Below are 11,368 nucleotides of genomic sequence, written 5' to 3'. Positions count from 1 at the left end.
CTTGACTAGGTAGTGGGGTGCCACCAGGGCCAGGACTCGACTTGGTACTCGGATGCCGCCATGGCCAGGACTCGACTTGGTACTTGCATGCTGCGAGGACCAGGACTTGGACATGGTACTTGGATGCCGCCGGAGCCAGGACTTGGACTTGGACATGGTACTTGGATGCTGCCGGAGCCAGGACTTGGACGTGGTACTTGGATGCCGCCAGAGCCAGGATGTGGTACTTGGAACCTCCAGGTAGTGGCAAGCTCTAGACTCAGCCCAGGAACAGTAGACAACGGCTCCTGATTCTCTCCGGCAGGTTAACTGATGGACCCAACTTGATGAGGAAACTTTGCAGGCTCGCTTCGACGAGGTAATCGGACAGGGTTGCTCCGGTGAGGAAGGGCGAATTACCGGCACTTGCTTCGGCAGAGACTAGGCTTGCTCCGGCCAGATGACATCGGCACACTGTACCTTTGATGACTTTGCAGACGCTCCCGTGCCGAACGGCTGAAAGCCGGAGACTATAAACTACCGGTTCAACCGAGTGTTAATTGCCTCTAATCACCAAAGCCGAGGGACACGGGAAAACAGGGAATCAACGGTCCGGATCGTAACATAAACAAGGTCAATTTAAAGGGACCCCGATCCAGACCATGACACCAACACTCAATCTCCATGCCTCAATCTTCATGGTTCAAACTTCAAGCATCAAAATTCACCCCTCAAACTCTACCCCTCAAAATTTTTGTGGGGTGAGCATGTAGGGCTCTGGTGGAAAGAGTAGTGTAGTGGCTGTGGGTTTGTGGGGGTGTGGCCAGGGTGAATCGGGGTGCGCCTCGGGTTACTGGGGGGTGTGCCCCCTTGGACCTTAGGATTAGGTTTGAGGGTAGGAATGGCAGATGTATATGTGGGGATGAGAGAGATAAAGTTGTGGAGTTTTGTGTGGTGAGTTATGAGGTGCTATGATGGATCAGGTACCGTAGTGAAGCCAGTTTAATCTGGCCCATGCCTTTCATTATCGTGGTCCGTCACCACTCGGTTTAATGAACCAGGTGTGCACTGGGGCACATCATCAGTAGTGCAACCTCAGGTCATTGGGTTTTCAGGTCTTTAAACATTAGACAGCCTCGCCGAGGCGACCCAGCCAGGGTTGATCAGGCCCGGCTTGTGTTTATCCCGTGGACCAAGATAATGAGAGGCATGCAATTCTGAGGGTAATTCTACATTGAAACAGCATTACCTGGCATCTGTATGCCTGAATTGCTTGGGTTAAATTGACAGTGTTTACTGGGGATTCAGCATCACTCCACACTGCGATTAGTTTAGCACTGCCTTCTGTGGACCCAGATTGGGTTTAACTTGCTGGCTCTCTCTCGCCTTTTTGGTATCTGGGCTTTTTTATTGGCATTTCTTATACCAGGAGAATGAAGAGCATGTCACTGTCAGGTTAGGTTGAGAGTATTCGGGCAGTGGGCGAATCAGCCCCCTTGTGCTTTTTGATTTTGTCACTTGAGATTCAGTGTCACGCAACCCTGCCACTTTGATCTGGCCCACGCCTTCAGTAACCTGGTCCAACAGTTGCCTTTCTTGGATCTTGCCCCTCCTGACACAGGTCATCAGGTTTGTAGGGGTGTGGCGAGGGTAAATCGGGGTGTGCCTAGGGTTAGTGGGGGTGTGTGCCCCCTTGGACCTTAGGATTAGTATTGAGTGTAGGGCTGGTGGATGTATATGCATGGCTGGGAGAGGTATGGCTGCGGAGTTTTGAGTGGTGAGGTAGAGGTGCTATGGTGAGGTAGAGGTGCTAGAGGTGCCCTGATACTCCTGCCCTGAAACTCGACCACTGAAACTGCTGCCCTGGAACTCAACTCCTAAAACTCGTGCTCTGAAACTCCTGCCCTGAAACACCTGCTCTAAAACTCCTGCTGTGAAACTCGAGCACTGAAACTCCTGCCCTGGAACTCAACCCCTAAAACTCGTGCTCTGAAACTCCTGCCCTGAAACACCTGCTCTAAAACTCCTGCCGTGAAACTCGACCCCCGAACATCCTGCCCTGAAATTTCTGTCCTGAAACCCCTGCCCTGAATCGCCTGCCCTAAAACTCCTGCCCTGAAACCGGGGACCAGAAACTCAACCCCTGAAACTCCTGCCCTGAAACTATTTCACTGAAACTGCTGTCCTGAAACGACTGCCCTGAAACTCAACCCCTGAAAGTCCTGCTCTGAAACTCCTGCCCTGAAGCACCTGCTCTAGAACTCCTGCCGAGAAACTCGACTCCTGAACATCCTGCTCAGAAGTGCCTGCCCTGAAACTCGACCCCTGAAACTCTTGCCCTGAAACAGCTGCCCTGAAAATCGACCACGTGAAACTCCCACCCTGAAACTCCTGCCCTGAAAGTCCAGCCCTGAAACTCGTCCCCTGAAAGTCCTGCCCTGAAACTCGACCCCTGAAACTTCTGGCCTTAAACACCTCCCCTGAAACCCCTGCCCTGAAACTCGACCTCAGCAACTCCTGCCCTGAAATCCCTGTCCTGAAACACCTGCCCTGAAACTCAAACTGAATCTATTGCCCTGAAACCCCTGCCCTGAAACTCAGGCCCATAAACACGACCCCTGAAACACCTGCCCTGAAACTCCACCCCTCAAACTCCTTCCCTGACACTCCTGCCCTGAAATTCCTGCCTGAATCTTCACCCCTGAAACTCCTGCCCTGAAACTCGTCCCCTGAAACTCGACCCCTGAAACTCCAGTCCTGATACTCCTGAACTGAAACTCGACCCCTGTAACTGCAGTCCTGAAACTCATCCCCTGAAACACCTGCTCTGAAACTGCTGCCCTGAAACACCTGCACTAAAACTCCTGCCGTTAAACTCGACCCCTGAAACTCCTGCTTTGAAATGCCTGCCCTGAAACTCGACCCCTGAATCTGAAGCCCTGAAATGCATCCCCTGAAATTTCTGCCCTGAAACTCGACCCCGGAAACTCCTGCCCTGAAAATCGACCGCGTGAAACTCCCGCCCTGAAACTCCTGCCCTGAAAGTCCTGCCCTGAAACTCGTCCCCTGAAAGTCCTGCCCTGAAACTCGACCCCTGAAACTCCTGGCCTTAAACACCTCCCCTGAAACTCCTGCCCTGAAACTCGAGCTCAGCAACTCCTGCCCTGAAATCCCTGTCCTGAAACTACTGTCCTGAAACCCCTGCCCCTAAACTCGGGCCTGTAAACACGACCCCTGAAAGTCCTGCCCTGAAACTTGAACCCTGAAACTCCTGCCCTGAAACCTCACCCCTCAAACTCCTTCCCTGACACTCCTGCCCTGAAATTCCTGACTGAATCTCCACCCCTGAAACTCCAGCCCTGAAACCCGTACCCTGAAACTCAACCCCTGAAACTCGACTCCTGAAACTCTTGCCCTTAAACACATGCCCTGAAACTCCTGCCCTGAAACTCGACCCCTGAAACTTCTGCCCTTAAACACCTGCCCTGAAACTCCAGCTCTGAAACTCGACCCCTGATACTCCTGCCCTTAAACACCTGCCGTGAAACTCCTGTCCTGAAACTCGGGCCCGTAAACACGACCCCTGAAACCCCTGCCCTGAAACTTGAATCCTGAAACTCCACCCACCATCCTGCCCTGAAACATCTGCACTGAAACTCAATCTCTGAAACTACTGCCCTGAATCCCCTGCCCTGAATGTCCTGCATGAAAACACGTCCTCTGAAACTCCTGCCCTGAAACTCGACCCCTGAATCTGCTGCTCTGAAACACCTGCTCTAAAACTCCTGCTGTTAAACTCGACCCCTCAACCTCCTGCCCTGAAATTCCTGTCCTGATACTTGACCCCTGAAGTCCTGCCCTGAAACACCTGCCCTGTAACACCTGCCCTGAATCTCGACCGCTGAACCTCCTTCCCTGAAAATGCTGCCCTAAAAATCGACTGCGTGGAACTCCCGCACTGAAACTCCAGCCCTCAGGCTCCTGCCCTGAGACTCCAGCCCTGAAACTCGTCCCTTGAAACTCCTGCCCTGAAACTCGACCCCTGAAACTCCTGCCCTTAAACACCTGCCCAGAAACTCCAGCCTTGAAACTCGTCCTCTGAAACTCCTGCCCTGAAACATGACCGCTGAAACTCCAGCCCGGAAACTCTTGGCCTGAAACGCCTGCCCTGTAATTTGACCGCAGAAAATCCTGCCATGAAACTCCTGCCCTGAAACTCAACCTCTGAAACTACTGCCCAGAAAATCTTGCTCTGAATCTTGACCCCTGAATCTCATCCCCTGGCAATCCTACCCTGAAATTCCTGCCTGAAACTCCACCCATGAAACACCTGCCCTGAAACTCCAGCCCTGAAACTCGTCCCCTGAAACTCCTGCCCTGAAACTCCAGCCCTGAAACTCCTGCCCTGAAACTCAACCCCTGAAACTCCTGCCCTTAAACACCTGCCCTGAAACTCCTGTCCTTAAACACCTGCCCTGAAACTCCTGCCCTGAAACTCGACCTCTGAAACTCCTGCCCTGAAACTTGACCGCTGAAACTCCTGCCCTGTAACTTGACCCCAGAAACTCCTGCCATGAATTTCCTGCCCTGAAACTCGACCCCTGAAAATCCTGCTCTGAATCCCATGTCCTGAAATTCCTGCCCGACAACTCGACCTCTGAAACTCCTGCCCTGAAACTCGAAACCTGAAACTGCTGCCCTGAAACTGTTACCCTGAAATAACTTCCGTGAAACGCCATCGCTGTAACTCCTGTCCTTAAACACCTGCCGTAAAAATCCTGCCCTGAAACCAGACCCCTGAATCTCTTAGCCTGAAACTGCTGCCCTGAAACTCGACTGCTGAAACTCCTGCCCTGTAACTTGACCCCAGAAACTTCTGCCATGAATCTCCTGCCCTGAAACTCGACCCCTGAAAATTCTGCTCTGAATCCCCTGCCCTGAAATTCCTGCCCGACAACTCGACCTCTGAAACTCCTGCCCTGAAACTGTGACCCTGAAATAACTTCCGTGAAATGCCTTCGCTGAAACTCCTGTCCTTAAACACCTGCCCTGAAAATCCTGCCCTGAAACCAGACCCCTGAATCTCTTAGCCTGAAACTGCTGCCCTGAAACTCGACCGCTGAAACTCCTGCCCTGTAACTTGAACCCAGAAACTCCTGCTATGAAACTCCTGCCCTGAAACACGACCTCTGAAACTCCTGCCCTGAAACTCGAAACATGAAACTGCTGCCCTGAAACTGTTACCCTGAAATAACTTCCGTGAAACTCCTGTCCTGAAACTCGACCCCTGAACCTGCTGCCTTGAAACTCGACCACTGAAACTCCTGCCCTGAAACTCCTGCACTGAATCCCCTGCCCTGAAACTCCTGCCCGAAAACTCAACCTCTGAATCTCCTGCCCAGAAAATCTTGCTCTGAAACTCGACCCATGAAACTCCTTCCCTGACACTCCTGCCCTGAAACTCAACTGCTGAAACTCCTGCCCTGAAACTCCTGCCCTGAATCCCCTGCCCTGAAACTCCTGCCCGAAAACTCGACCTCTGAATCTCCTGCCCAGAAAATCTTGCTCTGAAACTCGACCCATGAAACTCCTTCCGACACCCCTGCCCTGAAACTCCTGCCCTTAAACACCTGCCCTGAAACTCGACCCCTGAAACTGCTGCCCTGAAATAACTGCCGTGAAACTCCTGCCATGAAACTCGACCCCTGAACCTGCTGCCCTGAAACCGACTGCTGAAACTCCTGCCCTGAGTCCCCTGCCCTGAGACTCCTTCCCAAAAACACGACCTCTGAAACTCCTGCCCAGAAAATCTTGCTCTGAAACTTGATCCATGAAACTCCTGCCCTTAAACACCTGCCCTGAAAATCTTGCTCGAAAACATGACCTCTGAAACTCCTGCCCTGATCCACCTGCCCTGAAACTCGACCCCTGAAACTGCTGCCCTGAAATAACTGCCGTGAAACTCCTGACCCGAAACTCGACCCCTGAACCTGCTGCCCTGAAACTCCTGCCCTGAATCCCCTGCCCTGAAACTCCTTCCCAAAAACATGACCTCTAAAACTCCTACCCAGAAAATCTTGTTCTGAAACTCGATCCATGAAACTCCTGCCCTTAAACACCTGCCCTGAAAATCCTGCTCGAAAACACGACCTCTGAAACTCCTGCCCTGAAACTCGACCCCTGAAACTGCTGCCCTGAAATAACTGCCGTGAAACTCCTGCCCTGAAACTCGACCCCTGAAACTGCTGCCCTGAAACTCCTGCCCTGAATCCCCTGCCCTGAAACTCCTTCCCGAAAACACGACCTCTGAAACTCCTGCCCAGAAAATCTTGCTCTGAAACTCGATCCATGAAACTCTTTCCCTGACACTCCATCCCTGAAACTCCACCCCTGAAACTACTGCCCTGAAACTCCAACTCTGAATATATTGCCCTGAAACCCCTGCAGTGAAACTCAGGCCCGTAAAAAATGACAACTGAAACTCCTGCCCTGAAACTTAAACCGTGAAACTCTTGCCCTGAAACTCAATCGCTCAAACCCCTTGTTTGACACTCCCACCCTGAAATTCCTGCCGAAACTCCACCCATGAAACACCTGCCCTGAAACTCGTCCCCTGAACCTGCTGCCCTGAAACTCGACGGCTGAAACTCCTGCCCTGAAACTCCTGCCCTGAATCCCCTGCCCTGAAACTCCTGCCCGAAAACTCGACCTCTGAATCTCCTGCCCAGAAAATCTTGCTCTGAAACTCGACCCATGAAACTCCTTCCCTGACACTCCTGCCCTGAAATGCCTGCCTTGAAACTCCAGCCCTGAAACTCCTGCCCTGAAACTCGTCCCCTGAACCTGCTGCCCTGAAACTCGACGGCTGAAACTCCTGCCCTGAAATTCTTGCTCTGAAACTCGACACCTGAAACTCCTTCCCTGTCAATCCTGCCCTGAAACTCAACCCGTGAAACTACTGCCCTGAAACATCTGCGCTGAAACTCGATCTCTGAATATATTGTCCTGAGATCCTGCCCTGAAACTTGGGCCTGTAAACACAACAACTGAAATTCCAGCCCTGAAAGTCCTGCCCTGAAACTCCTGCCCTTAAACACCTGCCCTGAAAATCCTGCTCGAAAACACGACCTCTGAAACTCCTGCCCTGAAACTGCTGCCCTGAAATAACTGCCGTGAAACTCGACCCCTGACCCTGCTGCCCTGAAACCGACCGCTGAAACTCCTGCCCTGAATCCCTTGCCCTGAAACTCCTTCCCAAAAACACGACCTCTGAAACTCCTGCCCAGAAAATCTTGCTCTGAAACTCGATCCATGAAACTCCTGCCCTTAAACACCTGCCCTGAAAATCCTGCTCGTAAACATGACCTCTGAAACTCCTGCCCTGATCCACCTGCCCTGAAACTCGACCCCTGAAACTGTTGCCCTGAAATAACTGCCATGAAACTCCTGCCCTGAAACTCGACCCCTGGAACTCCTGCCCTGAAACTCAACTGCTGAAACTCCTGCCTTGAAACTCCTGCCCTGTAATTTGAACCCAGAAACTCCTGCCATGTAACTCCTGCCCTGACACTCTCCCCTGAAACTCCTCCCCGAATATTCGACCTCTAAAACTCCTGCCCTGAAACTCAACCTCTGAAACACCTGCCCAGAAATTCTTGCTCTGAAACTCGACACCTGAAACTCCTTCCCTGTCAATCCTGCCCTGAAACTCAACCCGTGAAACTACTGCCCTGAAACATCTGCGCTGAAACTCGATCTCTGAATATATTGTCCTGAGATCCTGCCCTGAAACTTGGGCCCGTAAACACAACATCTGAAACTCCTGTCCCGAAACCCGACCCTTGAACCTCCTGCCCTGAATCCCTTGCCCTGAAATTCCTGCCCTGAAACTCATCCTCTGAAACTCCTCCCCAGAAAAACCTGATCTGAAACTCGAACCCTGAAACCCCTTCCCTGAAACCCCTGTTATGAAATTCATGCCTGAAACTCGACCCCTGAATATACTGCCCTGAAACATCTGCGCTGAAACTCGATCTCTGAATATATTGTCATGAACCCCTGCCCTGAAACTTGGGCCCATAAACACGACAACTGAAACTCCTGCCCTGAAACTCAACCGCTGAAACACCTGCCCTGTAACTTGACCGCAGAAATTCCTGCCATGAAACTCCTGTCCTGAAACTCGACCACTGAAATTCCAGCCCTGAATCCCCTGCCCTGAATCTCCTGCCCGAAAACACTTCCTCTGAAACTCCTGCCATGATCCTCCTGCCCTGAAACTCGACCTCTGAAACTGCTGCCCTGAAACACCTGCTCTAAAACTCCTGACGTTAAACTCGACCCCTCAACCTCCTGCCGTGAAATTCCTGTCCTGATACTCGACCCCTGAACTCCTGCCCTGAAACGCCTGCCCTGAAACACTTGCCCTGAAACTCAACCCCTGTAACTCCTGCCCTTAAAGACCTGCCCTGAAAACCCTGCCCTGAAACTCCAGCCCAGAAATTCTTGCTCTGAAACTCGACACCTGAATCTCCTTCCCTGACAATCCTGCCCTGAATCTCCTGCCCTGAAACTCGACACCCGAAACGCCTGCCCTGATACTGCTGCCCTGAAACAGGGAACTGGAAACTCGACCCCTGAAACTCCTGCTCTGAAATCTCTGCCCTGAAACACCAGTTCTAAAACTCCGGCCATGAAACTCGACCCATGAACATCTTGCTCTGAAATTTCTGTCCTGAAACTCAGCACCTGAAACTCCTGCCCTGAAACTCGACCCCCTGAAAATCCTGCCCTGAAACTGCTGCCCTGAAAATCAACCGCGTGAAACTTCCACCCTGAAACTCCTACCATGATATACCTGCCCAGAAATTCAACCCTGAAACTCCAGCCCTGAAACCCGTCCCTTGAAACTCCTGCACTGAAACTCGACCCATGCAACTCCTGCCCTTAAACACCTGACCAGAAACTCCAGCCCTGAAACTCAAACCCTGGATCTCCTGCCCTGAAACCCTACACCCGAAACGCCTGCCCTGAAACAGGGAACCAGAAACTCGACCCCTGAAACTCCTGCTCTGAAACTCCTGCCCTGAAACACCAGCTCTAAAACTCCTGTCGTGAAACTCGACCCCTGAACATCCTGCCCTGAAATTCCTGTCCTGAAATTCAGCACCTGAAACTCATGCCCTGAAACTCTTGCCCTGAAACACCTGCCCTGAAACTCGACCCCTGAAACTCCTGCCCCGAAACTCGACCCATGCAACTCCTGCCCTTAAACACCTGACCAGAAACTCCAGCCCTGAAACTCAAACCCTGGATCTCCTGCCCTGAAACCCAACACCCGAAACACCTGCCCTGAAACAGGGAACCGGAAACTCGACCCCTGAAACTCCTGCTCTGAAACTCCTGCCCTGAAACACCAGCTCTAAAACTCCTGTCGTGAAACTCGACCCCTGAACATCCTGCCCTGAAATTCCTGTCCTGAAATTCAGCACCTGAAACTCATGCCCTGAAACGCCTGCCCCGAAACACCTGCCCTGAAACTCGACCCCTGAAACTCCTGCCCTGAAACTCGACCCCTGAAACTGCTGCCCTGAAACTCGACCGCTGAAACTCATGCCCTGAATCCCCTGCCCTGAAACTCCTTCCCGAAAACACGACCTCTGAAACTCCTGTCCAGAAAATCTTGCTCTGAAACTCGATCCATGAAACTCTTTCCCTGACACTCCATCCCTGAAACTGCACCCCTGAAACTACTGCCCTGAAACTCCAACTCTGAATATATTGCCCTGAAACCCCTGCAGTGAAACTCAGGCCCATAAAAAACGACAACTGAAACTCCTGCCCTGAAACTTAAACCGTGAAACTCTTGCCCTGAAACTCAATCGCTCAAACCCCTTGTTTGACACTCCCACCCTGAAATTCCTGCCGAAACTCCACCCATGAAACACCTGCCCTGAAACTCATCCCCTGAACCTGCTGCCCTGAAACTCGACGGCTGAAACTCCTGCCCTGAAACTCCTGCCCTGAATCCCCTGCCCTGAAACTCCTGCCCGAAAACTCGACCTCTGAATCTCCTGCCCAGAAAATATTGCTCTGAAACTCGACCCATGAAACTCCTTCCCTGACACTCCTGCCCTGAAATGCCTGTCCTGAAACTCCAGCCCTGAATCCCGTCCTGAATCTCCTGCCCGAAAACACTTCCTCTGAAACTCCTGCCATGATCCTCCTGCCCTGAAACTCGACCTCTGAAACTGCTGCCCTGAAACACCTGCTCTAAAACTCCTGACGTTAAACTCAACCCCTCAACCTCCTGCCATGAAATTCCTGTCCTGATACTCGACCCCTGAACTCCTGCCCTGAAACGCCTGCCCTGAAACACTTGCCCTGAAACTCAACCCCTGTAACTCCTGCCCTTAAAGACCTGCCCTGAAAACCCTGCCCTGAAACTCGACCCCTGAAACTCCTGCCCAGAAATTCTTGCTCTGAAACTCGACACCTTAATCTCCTGCCCTGAAACTTGACACCCGAAACGCCTGCCCTGAAACTGCTGCCTTGAAACAGGGAACTGGAAACTCGACCCCTGAAACAGGGAACCGGAAACTCGACCCCTGAAACTCCTGCCCTGAAAATCGACCGCGTGAAACTTCCGCCCTGAAACCCAACCCCTGTAACTCCTGCCCTGAAAACCCTGCCCTTAAACGCGACCCCTGAAACTCCTGCCCTGAAACTCGTCCTCTGAAACTTCTCTCCAGAAAAACCTGCTCTGAAACTCGAACCCTGAAATTTCTTCCTTGAAACCCCTGCGCTGAAATTCCTGCCTGAAATTCCTGCTCTGAAACTCCAGCCGTGAAACTCCATCCCTGAAACTCCTGCCCTTAAACACCTGCCCTGAAAATCCTACTCTGAAACCCGACTCCTGAATCTCCTGCCCTGAAACTGCCGCCTTGAAACTCGACCGCTGAATCTCCTGCCCTGTAACCTCAACCCAGAAACTCCTGCCATGAAACTCCACCAATGAAACTCCTGCCCTGAAGCAGGGAACTGGAAACTCGACCCCTGAAACTCCAGCCCTGAAACACCAGTTCTAAAACTCCTGCCGTGAAATTCGACCCCTGAACATCCCCTGCCCTGAAATTCTTGTCCTGAAACTCGACACCGGAAACTCCTGCCCTGAAATGCCTGCCCCGAAACACCTGCCCTGAAATTCGACCCCTGAAACTCCTGCACTGAAACTCCAGCCCTGAAACTCGTCCCCTGAAACTCCTGGCCTGAAACTCAACCACTGAAACTCCTGCCCTTAAACACCTGCCCTGAAACCCCTGCCCTTAAACACCTGCCCTGAAACTCCTGCCCTGAAACTCAACCTCTGAAACTCCTGCCCTGTAACTTG

Source organism: Mobula birostris, unplaced genomic scaffold (assembly GCF_030028105.1).
Source record: "Mobula birostris isolate sMobBir1 unplaced genomic scaffold, sMobBir1.hap1 scaffold_1484, whole genome shotgun sequence".
Taxonomy (NCBI): Eukaryota; Metazoa; Chordata; class Chondrichthyes; order Myliobatiformes; family Myliobatidae; genus Mobula; species Mobula birostris.
This window is presented reverse-complemented; position numbering follows the sequence as displayed.